This window comes from Zonotrichia leucophrys, chromosome 2 (assembly GCF_028769735.1).
Source record: "Zonotrichia leucophrys gambelii isolate GWCS_2022_RI chromosome 2, RI_Zleu_2.0, whole genome shotgun sequence".
Classification (NCBI taxonomy): Eukaryota; Metazoa; Chordata; class Aves; order Passeriformes; family Passerellidae; genus Zonotrichia; species Zonotrichia leucophrys.
The window spans coordinates 119,719,664-119,733,544 of record NC_088171.1 but is presented as its reverse complement, the minus strand read 5'-3'; the positions used below and the strand labels follow the sequence as shown (position 1 = coordinate 119,733,544).

At 39.8% G+C, this 13,881-nt stretch overlaps 1 protein-coding gene across 1 annotated transcript in view; it reads right to left on the bottom strand.

The window, feature by feature from the left end:
• SULF1 (sulfatase 1) overlaps positions 1-9,055 on the bottom strand; it is a 184,772-nt gene extending 175,717 nt beyond the window's left edge. The window contains exon 1 of the mRNA XM_064706210.1: positions 8,993-9,055. The gene's annotated coding sequence lies outside the window, so the exon portion shown is untranslated. The remainder of the gene's footprint in view (positions 1-8,992) is intronic.
• Positions 9,056-13,881: the final 4,826 nt, after the last annotated feature.

Here is a 13,881-nt window from a genome sequence, read left to right as displayed (position 1 = left end):
CTATGATCCATCCAGTTACTCTGCACATGCTCACATGCTTCCTAAGTTTACAGTGAACTCTCTATGATTAAAATCCAGTTTCTTCATTCTGTTATTTAACTCACTTTTATTCTTATCTTATGACAAGTTGATTGGCTTGCTATGGGGTTGAATGACCCAGATGAAATAGCTGGGAAATGTCTGAATGTACCCCAGCTAATTTTCCTTCTGGCTTAGTCAGCCAGGTAGGATTTTAAGCCAAAGGGGTTAAAGAAATGCAAAAGTGAGTTGGAGTCTTACCAAATTTCCTTAGACAGTTTTTCCTAAAATCATCAGGAACGCTGCTTATGCTTCCTTAAGCCTTCAGGATGCTTTCCAGATGGATGTTTTGGGATCCCAGCTCTATAAGCAAAACCATCCAGCTGCAATAAATGTGTGTCTGGACAGGTTCTTCATCGTACCCTGGAGCCACCTGAACTTATGGCAACTCCCAAGTATTCATACAGCTATGCCAATGCTAGGGGCTCTTCTCCAGAAGTCACACAAGCTGTGTCTGTTCCTGCTTTATTTTTTGTGTTAAAAAACAGAGAAAAGTCTAGCCTAGATAGCACAGATTTAAGCTAGAAATATTATCACATTGACAAAAACAATGTCAAATAGCTAAATGTTAAACTACATTTACTTAAAATAATACTCAACAAGCTAATGGAAAACTCTTTAAAGTTCACATCACTACATTTTTTTAAACACAATGAGTCATTTCATAAAGGATCCTGACTTGAACCACAGACATATTTGACTTCCAAGTAAATTATTATACCATTGAAATGGCACAACAATAATACCAGTGAGGGCAGTTTCCAGGGTTGGAAAAGGGCTTTGGGCAGGATCAGCTCTCCTGGTGAGGAGGGATTCCCAGATACTGGCAGATCTCAACGCAACCAAATACCACAGAGACAGAATATTTTCTTGTGTCAATATTTATCAAATTATCTGAATTAAGAGAATTTGGATAACTCCAATTGGTGTTGTGCATTGATGTATATTCTCTAGTAATTGCTTTATTTGGGAAAAACCAGCATTTGTTTTGCTAAGACAGATAGAAAGTCATCTGTCTCCATGCCTGAGAACCTAAACAGAAACAGAACAGCTTATTTACCTTAGAAAAATATTACCTATCCATAAATTTGCTGCACTTTCTCTTACCTGAACAGGAATATGGCAGAAGTTATGACTCTATGCCTCTTTGTAATTGTTTTTGTACATCAAGCATGTTGCCAAGAAACATCTGTGTGTTCTGGCTTAATGTTCTATCTTTAGGAGATTTTCAAATACCAAGAGAGCAAACAAAAAAAAAAAAAGCTTCAAACATATCTGTGATCTCACATCCAATGTGTCGAAGCAAATCCTAAAGACATGGTAGTAGCTCATAACTAGTTTTGAACATGGAAAAATTGACATTCAGTAGTATGCACATACACAGTTAAACGGCAAGAATAATCTTTGCAGTGATTTCAGTCTGGGACAGCTTAAATTCTCCTGGCAGTTTTTGGGCAGAGTCTGGGAGTTGGCACAGTACAGAGAAAGGCAGTTTGCAGGTGGTCATTGTTCAGAAAATAATGTAATTGCGTAGATGTGGAATGCTCCATACCAGGCTCTTCAATGCCAGAGAGCATTTTCTGGCACTTTTAAATTTACTAGAGTAAGTATAAGCCATGTGCTCCCTTTTCTCATTGTCAAAAAAATAGGATGAGGAAAATTAAAAACAACTGCTAATATATCAATCTATACTGAGTTTGAAGGTGCAAGGGAAAAACAGGCTGCTAATCATATTGTTATAGACACAGCTGAAAGGCCAAATTCACCCTTGCTCTAAATTCACTGACCTTTATTTTTATTTTAGATCAATAATAATAAAATATTGGCAAGTAACATAAAATAAGTTCCTCACAACCTTTGAGCAATGCTTTGTCATCCAAAAAGTTAGGCTAGAATTGAAGTGGTTTGATAAGAATGAATCCTTTTAAGATGAATAGGTATGTCAGGGTCCACTTCCCACAGTGTAATATAGTTGTTTACTTCATTTGTATAAAGGCTACCATAATTTTTCCTGGTGAAAATTAATTCTCAAGACATTAAAAAAATCAATTACCTAGCACAAAGCTTTGTTCCTAATGATGTTACATACAGAAAATTCAATCTGGATCTTGAAATTATGGTCAGGGCTTCTTCTAGATTTATGTGTGTACCTCTTGAAGGTTTTGCAGGTAACCATTTGCTCAATCCCACTGGAAATGATGGCACAAGAGAGAATCTGCTGCTTTAAGCACCACTTGGGTGTGAAAAAGAAAACGAAGCCCACTTTTCAATCATCATATTCCTTCCCTACTGCCACATCTATCATTGGTGTTACCAGCTGTAACTCCACAGAACAGTAATAACCTCTCTGTTAAAAAGCCATTTATAAATCACTGTTTTTCTGATTTAAACAACATTTTTTTTTGCATAAGATTCTTGTTCTAGCTATGAATACCCAGCTGTCTGAAGACAGTTTTATACCCAAGTTAAATGTCATGTATTACTTATAGAAATTTGTTAAATATGCAAAAGACCAAAACTGACTAGCACTGATTTATGGATACAGTATTTCTCATGCAAAATTACACAAAGAAGCCACAGATGTCACATGTTATTTAAACTTAATTCATTTGCAATGTGACTTTGGCTTTTTGGATGTGTACATACAAAGCAATTCTTCACAGGAATTCCATCAGAGTGTAAATGAAAAGGACTTCAAAAGCTGTCAACTTCAAGTCATTGTAACTCATTTTACCTTAAGCATGAAGCTTGATTTCACTGAGCTGTCTCCCCTGGTAGGACCTCTCTAAACCACAGTGCTGGCCTCTCCCCTGGTGAAACTAAACAAAATACCCCACGTTCCAGCGTGAACATGATTCAAGCAGTCATCTGGACCTAAAAACACAGTATCAAACTGACACAAGAGGAAATGCGGAAAATTATCAGAGATCATAGCAAACAGTGGTATTTGTGAAGCAATAAATTCTTCTTAGACAGTGTTTATAAGCATACATTGTTGATCTGAATACTTCCACAGTGACTTAACATTTATTGAACAGAGATATAAATACTAATTCATCTTTATGCCACAAAGCACATCTTTTACCTGTTGCTTTACTAAGACGAACTTCTTGGCACTTCTGAGCTCTCAAAAGGCAAAAAATTTAGAAGGATGTGGGATAATAATGATGAGTGCTTAAACACAGAAGTAAACAATGGGATTTTTAGATAAACTACTTAGGAATTTTGAAATTTAGTGGCAAAAAAGGATATATTTAACTAAAAACAAAATCCCTGCCTGAAACCCAAAGCAATTATTAGAAACACATCACTCTAAATCTCTGTACAGGATGATTGTAATAGCTCTCCAAAAAATCAACTTAAATCCGTGGTAAAAGGAGTCTTAGTTGAGCCTAAGAGGAATAAAAATGCAGCACCATTACATTACCAAATTCTATTACAATAGTTAATTGCTCACATTTACAGTGATTTCATAATCTCCCATTATGGCAGCTGCAGGGAGGAGACAGAGCAGAGGAACATGTGAAGTCTTGGCACTGAAATCACAGAACGTATGTTAAAGGCTTATTAAGACTATTTAATCCCTTTCCCTGCTGATTATGGATTGTCCTCCATTGTACACTTCCTAGTGTTTTGTCTAACCTAGTTTTAAATATCTCAAGCAATGGGAATGTCTTCAGTTCCCTTAGGAGATTACTTCAAGGCTAATGGATTTCACTGGCAGAGATGCCTTTTGATCTCCTGCCTACATTCGCCCTTACTTTATTCCTTTTGATTAAGAAAGTTTCTTTCCTTTTCTTATTTTTTTGTGTGATAGATACAAGATACCCCACGACTATTAGAAATTCCACTCCCTTCCTCATTTTTACAGTGATAGGCATTTTTGAGTGAGGGATCTAGACAATTTCCATCCAGATAAAGCCAGTAGCAAGCTGCCAGCAGTGCTAGCAGTCAGCATAGTCATACTTCTTTGGCTGCTGCTGTGCCACTAGAAGTGGTTTCCATATGCAGCCCTCAGCCAGCTACTTGTCACCACCCTCTTCCTAGAGGTTATGCACACCCTCCCACTCCTGATTTTCTGGCTGAACTATTGCTAGAATTGCTGCTTAAAATGAGCCAACTTACTTAAAGCCTGTTTAAACAGTGAATTATTGCTCACCCATCTCTCTCTTTCTGGCTGACATGGGCTAGACAATCCTCCCAGCTCCATCTCAGCTAGCCCAGGGGATGGATGGTAACCCCCAGCAAGGTGGTGGTGACCTTTGATGCAGCAGAAAGGGAAATGCCAATACAAGCATTCACAATTCCCCCTCTGCTCCTGGTGTTCTGTGGAAACTGGGAACAACTGGTGATGAGACAATTAGAGATTGCAAGGAGACAGCTGCATTTTTTCCAGGCTGAAGGTGCCTACCTGAGCTTTGCACAAAAGTCACTCTGGTTTGCGTTGCATAAACAACTTGCTTCTTCACCTACTTTGATAAGATTGCTCACAGTAAAATTACTTTCTTCTGAAAAAAAAATGTGCATGTTTTGTCCACTATAGATGCTGACTATAACCCTGAAAAGGAGGACACACAGGGAGTTGGGTGGTGCAGTGCCAGGTACCGTGTCTGTGCATGCTGCATACTCCCAGCCTAGCCAGAGTGAGGATGGGAGACCCAGATACCAGCCAAACAGAGGATTCAGTCTGTCACTGGGAGTGTTATGCTTCTGTACAACACTCGAACTGTATTGAGTTATTTTCATATTTTATAAATACCCTACATGCCATCACCAGACACCTCACTGATAGAAATCACTAAGAATTAGGAAGCAGTGCATTTTTAATAAATATAACAACACACAGTCCCTCCCACAGAAACAAGAATTTCTGTCTGCACAGTACAACCATTAAGAGAAATTTAAGAATTAAGGACTCTTTAATGCTTTGCAAATGGCTGAGGATGGGGTGATAAATGCATTTTTTCCTTGGCCTGTTCCAAATTATAATGTTTTGCCAACATAGCTATGTCAGTTGCTGGTGTGAAAAATTCACGTCCCCAGCAGATATTGCTATGTTTGCAGAACTCCTGGTGTGGACGTAACTTTGCCAGAAGGAGAGAGCTTATATTGGCTCAACTTACATCACTTAGGGAGGTGGTGTAACTATGCCAGAAAAACTCCTTCTGTCAGTTTGAACAGTATGTGCTGCAGGGTGCTCTGCCAGTGACAGCAATGGCAGAGCTGTGGGGTAGACAAGACTGGGATCGTTGTCGCTCCATACATCCACTTTTAATTAGCAGATTAATCAACTTGCCACATTTGAGAAAAGCATCTCATCAAAGACTGCTGCATTTATTGACATCCTCAGTCTGCCTGTCTGCTAATATATCAGAACTGCTACTTTGAAGCCTGTCTTGAAACAAGAAACCATGTGCTATTCAAATGCCTATTCTTGGAAACCAGACAGCTTAAGTTATGACCTCCCTAGGTGTGTTGGCATCTTTTTTGCAGTCATATAATTTTATGTTTTCTTGTGTCCCTTCTTGGCATCTACTGGCCTCCAGAACTGTACTTTGGAAGACTCTCCTCACTCTGTCAAAGAAATTGATTTATTCTGATCTAAGCTTAATTTAATTTTTTTTTAAATAAAAGAGAAAATAATTGTTGCATTAAACTCTCTTAAGTGTCTTTAATATGCCCTTGGTGTACTTTTCTCCAAAATATCACATCACCTTCTTTCACATGACTCTGAATGCTATTTATGCCTGAGATGTATATAGATAGACACTGATTGCAGCAGTTGGTTTCAGTATCAGCTGGTTCCTTCCTCTAGCCAGAGCGTGCCTGGCGGCTCTTTCCGGTGCTGAGTGACCTCCGTGTTTATGTCTAATATCCTGTCTCCACTTACCAGAGGGCCGTAATACCATGCACACTTGCTAACACTTATGAAATGTATACAAGCACTGAAAGTATTGCTTAGGGAAGCAATAGAAAGGGAAATATCGCCATGGGAGTGCTCATTTGAACTAGGTCTACCTTCCATATTTAACTGCCTTGGCTTTACTTTTCGTAACTGTGACAGAATGACTTGCAATAATTCAATCTGAGGAGAAATACATTTCTGTCTAGAAAATGGAGTGGTCTTTAGGAAAACAGAGAAGTAACAAACTACCATTGTTAATATTATTACTATTATTACTGTCCAGCATGTTTCTGGATGCCACCTTAAAAGCCAGAGAGCTGATACCTGCAATGGCACCTAGAACCAGGACCTGGAAAATTCCCAACTCTTCATTCTTCTTTAGATAATATCATACAAGTGGTTTTGAGCCAGCAGCTCTTCCACTCCCCTTGCTCATCTTTTTTTAGCTGCAGCGTCATCTATGCTATACCACTGACCGTGTTTGCTGAAGAAAATACAAAGGAGGACATCACAACCTCAAAGTATCACTGAATTCCGTTGTGTCTTATCAATGTCCATAACAACAGGTTAGGAATCAGAACAAGTGGAACAGAATTTAGTTGGAGAAAGGAAAATGTGGTGATAAACGACCCTCACAGTTCTGACATTTTTGTCTGGAAAGCAAACAAGAAAAGCAGTACCACATTAAATACATATGGCATGTGTAAATGTGTTACACTAGTAGAGGATGCACTCAGAACAAACAAAAAATATTATATTTGTGATCAGCTATCTGGAAAAGTTTTAGATTAAGACTTTTTTTCCATTTTCTAAAACACTCTGAACAGTGCCCTTAAACCAGTATGATCATATGCATTTAAATAATAAATAATTTCAAAATATATTGCACAAAGACTATGATAAAATTAATGAAGAAAGCAATTATAGGCTATAATTAATGCCAAAAAAGAACCACACTGAAAGTAAACTGGAAGAAAATTTCCAGTTGCACTGTGTGCACATCAGTGAAAGTTTCTTTAAATAGTTTCTACAGTTTCTTAAAATCATGTAAAGAAGCAAGATTACTATCATGCTATTCTTTTACAGTGATTTCATTTCCTGAGAGAAAAGCTTACTTTTATAGTTTGCTAATAACTTAATTAACTAACAAGCTTAGACTCTGAGGCGCTTACTCCTGCCAGTCTCTGCTTTACACAGATATGGCTGTATTAAATTGGCTTTGTCACAGAACTGTTCTCTCTTCCTCCGTCCCCTTGGTGTGACACAATCTTAATTTACAGGCAAACCTGAATAGGTCCTTTGAAACTTGATGATGGGATGCCTCTCTCTATGCCTTAATAATGCAAACAGCTATGAAAGGAGTTTAAGGAAGAAGAGTTTTTTTAACCTAAAGAAAGGCATCTAATACAAGAAATGAAGCAAATATTAAAACTCCTCTACACACAGAAGATGTGGCAGTGCAGGCAGGCCACCATCTTACTGATTTACTCTCCCTGAGCAGAACTGTTACATTTCAGAGCACAAGGATATTTGGAAAGAATAGCTGGGATCAGCCAATTTGTTAACCTCTCTGCTAAGGCTGCAGGCTGTGGTGGTGTTTGTAATGTGGGCACCTGTTCAAAAAAGAGCGGAACAGAGGCAACTCCCTTTACACAAACTTTTCCATTTTGTGAACCACATCTTAAATGAGACCACATCCCTCCCATACAGACTGAGGGACACCTCCCATCCCACCAGTAACCAGCTAATATTTCTGTAACAGCTACAATAACTCAGTTTATGAACTCAGCGGGGAAGTAAAAAGAAAAAAAAAATAATAACAAAAAAAATAAACAGACTGGAATGGAAGGTTTTCATTTCTTTTCATTCTATTTGCTGTCTAGAAATGAGACAGCTACAGCTCTCTCCAGCTGACAGGTGTGCACTCATTGACAGCGGTCAGACTGGGAGGTACTTTGTGCACCATCAATAACCAGTGTCTGCGGAGGACAGGGACACGGTGGTATGACAGCTGAGCTAGATGTCACCCAAGTGAGGATATATAACTGCAGCATCTGTGCTGGGGTGCTGTGTTAGGGTGCTGGCTCCCTGTATTACCATCAGAGAGGGCAAACTACCTCCAGAAATAGATATGGAGGGAAAGAGCTCACTTGGATTTATCTGTTGTTTCCATCCACTGCCAAGGAACTCAGCCATTCACCTTAGTTTTTCTCATCTCCTGCATTTGGCACAAGTCTAGGGCCTAAAATGTGGCCAGTTTTACCCATCAGCCAGTACTGAGATGTGTGTGCCATAGGGAAAATACAATGAACCATATAAAAGTGCCTTGCAAAAGCCAAAGATGCTCTGGGAACTGTCCCAAGGTGAACTTGCTGTGGGGACTGAACTTGCTGCAGCTCCAGGGATTCCTGCTCCAACACGCAAACAACATGTGATTTACTGTATCTGTTGCAGTTCTAAGTTTAAAATGTTTACTGCACTCCTGATGCTTTATCCACTCTGAAACAAAAATATTTTCCAACAGAGTGTTGAGCTGTGGCTAACATCATAAAATGTCTGTTGGTGACTTACTGGGAAATGAACAAATAAACAAACCAAAAAAAACCCCAACCCCAAACCATTACAACACAAAAAGACAAAAACAACAAACCACCAGAAACATTTAATTTCCTCCACAATGAAGATGAATTTCTCCGACTCTTTAAAAGTCCCTCAGTGCTCGCTGTCCTTCCCAAACCCTCTCTTGTCTCCATAACATGTCATTTGAAGCTCATTTTCAATTGGGCAATAAATAAAGACAAGCTAACGTAATTGGGGGTTGTATTATTTGCCTGTTTGCGGGGTTTTCCGGCGTGCTTTACCTGGGAAATTCCTTAGGAACAGTCTAACAGCTTCCCCCGCACGGGGTGCACAGACTCCCGGGGCGGCTGCGGCAGAGGGGCGAGGGGAGGATGAGGACGGGGCGGGGGATGAGGAAGGAGAGGGTGAGGGAGGAGCGGGCGGACTCACCTCGCGGCGGGCGGCGGAGGCTGCGGCGGGGCAGGCTGTGGGCTCGGCGGGGAGCGGAGGCTGCGGCCGGCCGGGGGAGCTGCGGGGAGCTGCGGAGAGCTGCGGTGCCCGGAGCGCTGAGGGGCCGCAGTGCCCGGAGCGCCCGGCCCGGCCCGCCCTGCCCCGCTGCCGCCGCCGCCGCCGGCGGGAAGGTCACGCTGCAGGCCGCTCTGCTGTGCTGTGGCTGAGGCACCGCCGTGCACCTGGCTGCAGTCGTGCAGAAATATGCCAGCTCGCCTAAAATGATGCGATTTCACATGAATTGGGGTAGTCTCAGGGAAATTTTAGAATATTGAAATAGATTTGGTTTGTAAAGCAATTTTGTCCTGATACCTTCCTATCACCCTGGGGAAAATCCCTTGGTAAAGTATGACTCCTACCACTGTTTAATGAGTCGCTTAGAAAACATCAGCATGGTTGATACTTTTGGGGATCATTTCATAGAAAAGACAAAAGTTATTCTCCAGCTTCAGGAGAGAGGATTCTAATCTAAATGACCTCAAACTCTAATCCAAGTCACTTCTGGGAGTACCAGAGATGAGGATAGACATTTGACTAAGGAGCTCAGTGTACAGCTGCACTACAGAAGCCAGAAACGTTTAGCAAGTATTTTTTTGCAGTTGATTTTCTTTTATAAATAGCTTATATAGCTTTTCCAATTGCAAATCTTCACCAGTCTTGACATTTTATTTCAGCCATTGGAAGACTATTCATTAAAAGAGCCACAGCTACTCTGCAGGCAGTCACAACTCATAATTAATATCCTTCTATATGAGGACATATAAAAAAATCTTTTCTCTTTGTCCTAGTGTTTATGGCAGTGATGTGTCAGACTGCCAGTAAATTTGAAACCTGAGGAGTTTGTTTTTGGAGTCTCCAGTGGAGATCAAAGTTTCAACAGTCGCTCTCTCACTGAAAACTTTTGCCCGTATCAGGCTCATTAGTAGAGTTGTTACTATAAGTACTGAGCAATATCTCTTTTATGAAGGTTGGACTGTTAAAACAACAAAATAAATTATTTCTGAGCAAAAGTAAGACAGAAAAATTTCCCTGAACTGGGGACCAATATACTTCAGCAAACACTGGCTGTAAAACAAAGGAATAATCTCCTTCTCCAGCTCCCACAGATATGATTTTTCCTCTGATACCTTGGGAGGGAAGCTGAGCTACCCCTCCTTCCTGACTTGCAGGACTTTGGAGGGACCATTGTCCTTCAGCAATCTAAACCTTTCTGAAGTACAGCTATTCACATATACAACCCACACATAACTCATTAGCACAATATTTATGGATGACATTGTCTTGACTCTGTCACCCCTACATGGCCAGGAGTCTGATTTTCCATCTGTGTCAGTCTAACACTGCTGTACTTCAGCGAGCCCCTTAATTTTGGGCAGACCACACAGAAAAAGACTAGAGATATTTAGAATATGAACAATAGAGATATTTACAGCATGAACAATCATCCCCATTGTGAATGTGCAGTCTCAGAAATGCTTTGTAAAAACTTCAGCGTGGATAGAAAGGGACCCATTTGAAAGGATCCAAGCCTCCCTTAGCTTTTTAGTCTCCTGCTTCATCAAAGTATTTTTAAACCTTCCTCACTTTCTAAAAGTAAAAGACAAACATCTTTTAAAAACCTTTCAGACACATTGATATGACTTTTCTAGTAAACATAAGATAATGATGATTAAGGCATAATAAATTATCATCCATATGTGCAAAGCATCTGTCCAGTCTTTAATTCTAAAGATGTAAATTCAGACTTTCGTCTTTAAGTTTTTCTGCGGATGTTTTTGGCTGGAAGTTAATCATACAGTTGTGACAGTATTATATAAATTTTGACCTGTTCAAAAATCACTCCAGAGGACATCACACAGTGTTGGGTGAAAATAGCTTATATGACTTCTTTTTTTTCCACCTTGACATTGACAGACTGATGATGAATAACAGTAACTCTCCAGTTCCACTTTGGCTCACATGTGCAAAGACTCTTGTCTGTCACACCTGTCTCCCAACCAAGGCATCTGCTCTAGTACAGTCCTGTCAGCTTCATCAAATACTTTCCTGTATAATAACAGGTCATCCTGTGGTTCTGAAACACATCTCTGCTGTTGGCAGAAGGCCACATTGCTTTTGAAACCCTCTCCCTTCTCCCAACCCTGGAAAATACACGCTTGAAAGAAATACCAGGAGATGAAGAGTTTTCCATTCTCATTGCAAAAAATCCTGAGTCCGTGCACTCGATCTCTATTTAAGGGAGTGTAAAATACCCCCAAGGCAGTGTCCCCAACAGATGACTCCTCTTGAATTTCAGTTGTGACACTGGAGCCAGTAGGGCTGGGCAGAAGGAGGAGCTGAGGATAACCGAATGAAACAGACCTGCCTGGTTGGAAAGATGCAAAATGTCTTGACACACTTTGTCCTCTGCTGCTAGTCAAGGACACGTACAGATCTCTACTGATGACAGCCATAAATCCATAAATCTTGTGGTTTTATTTTTCAGTACCAGCCTGGCCATCTTCTCACACTTACACTGCCACGCAATGGTATGGAACTGCTGGATTGATGTGGTGCTAAAATTGCCTATAAGCAAGGTTATCAAATAAAATTGCTGCTTGGTTATTTTTCAGCATGCCTTTTTTTTTTTTTTTCCCTCAGAGTAACTAGTCAAAAATCTAACAATTTGTTACTAAATTTACTTCAATACTGTTGCCAATCTGCTGAATATGACAGATCACATTGTGTATGGACACAAGCTTAAGACAGTATTTTACAACCCCTGCTTATTCCATTTGTAAGAGACATGGGAAATACATGACAGTCTCTCCTGCCGCGTGCTTAAGAGGCTGCTCTTCAACTCCTTTCCCTACCTGCCATAAAATAGGTTATGAGATTAATATGAGTTTTATTTAATTCTAACTTTTAACTGTAATTATGGAACATTTGACAGGGGAAAAGGCTAGTGGAAATACTGAATCTGTTTTATCCAAGTGGGTTGAGGCTATGTAGCCACAGCACAATGGAAGACAAAGTTCTGTATAAGAATAAAACAGATTTTGAAATGTGTTTGCTGTTGGGTGAGGTTACACTAATTTATGATGGGAAAATAGTATGTTACTTCTTTGGAATGCACTTCTGGGCCAATTTTGCACATTATAGTTATGACACAGCAGAATTTATAAACAAGATTTACTGCTGTTATAGCTTCACCTTATTCTTTCACAGCAATACCATCTAGTAGAAATCAAGTAACTGCAACTTCCCTGGCCTTGGAGCTTCCCTTCAGCTATCCTAAGGCAGACAGCAGTTAGCAGCCACCATTACTTTGCCTGTTGCTTGCTGCAAAGGAAAAAAATATTTTCCTTGGATTTCTTTTACTAGTTTTCTCTACCTGTCAAGCAAATGTAAGTTTTAGCTTAATTTTAGTGATTTTCTTGATGTGGCCCTTATGAAGACCTGAGGATTTTTGTGCTCTTCTATCTAACACTGTTTCTTCTTCCAGTAACTCTTCCATGCCCTATCCTATGCCATCAGTGAAGCTGGAATGCCATCCCCTTTAGGATCCCTGCTCTAATCTTGTCCTGAGATGCTGCTACAAACAATGGGCCATGATGACAAATTACCATAAGCATTTTGAGTTCACCTCTTTTGGGGTTTTGGTTTGGGTTTTTTTTCAGTCATCATTATTTTCCTCCTTTTTCATGGTTATAGGATATGGTTATGCACCACCAGATTCAATTGATATTTTATCACCATACCTCCCTGGGAACATGTTTAGTCCATTGGTGACTCAGTTTTGCTCAAAACACTCAGAGATGCCTTTTTGGTTCATTTTAGAATACAATCAAATATCAAAAGGAAAAGAAGCTGGCCGGTTCTGCTGTCCATTATGTACATATTTGCTTTTTTACACTAGAACTTTCAATACTTTAGGATAACTGTAGTTTGAAGAAAATTAAAATTGATAACTAGCAGTTACAGCAAGGAAACAGTCATGTAGAGTTATATTCTGCTTCACCTTTATGATATTTCCCATCTCTAAAGCATATGCTTGATTTATGTCTACAGAAATGAATATCTAAAATGAAAGGGCAATGTACTGCTTTGTAATCTTTGAATACCTTGTTACTTTACAATGACCAGGCAACTTTCCATCTGTAGTTTTGCAAAGAGGTTCCTGGCTGACCCAAAAGTTATGTGTTTTATCTTTGGTCTCCACAAGCTTAGCCAGGTAAAGTAGTGCATCATGAGTTACTTCATCCACAAGTCTCTTTTTTGAAGTCTTGCCAACAGCCTCCTTTTTTTTTTGAATGACTTGGCAGACATTGGGGAAAAAAATTAAAATTGTGTCTATGCCTTGAAATATGTCCCCCTTTATTTTGCTGCAAGAATCCTGTCCCTGTCACCTGTGTTGAAGAAAATTGCTAGTTGAACATATGAACTTGCTGTGCCAAGATGTTCTGGGTGGTACTGAGTTAGCATTGCTGGCTGGATCCATGAGGCAACTATGTAAAAAAAAGCCTGCTTCAGATTTTAGAAAAGCTCACTCAGTCATGGATTGTGTACTGAGATTATGTCTAATTTCTGTGATTCAATTTCTTTTGTTGGTTATGTACAATCTTAATAAACAGTGACATAAAAGCCTGATGGTAGCTGCATTTGTTTTAAAATGCTCATGAGCATGATGAAAGAAGACTGAAATAGGAGATATGGATATGAATATCTTATAGGAATTGCAGACAATATTCATCCCCTTTGGAGATGCCATCCTCCAGCAGCTATCTCCTGACTACATCCCTGCTGAGCACACTGCCAGTAGGGGTAGGAAAGGAGAAGCAGAAATGACT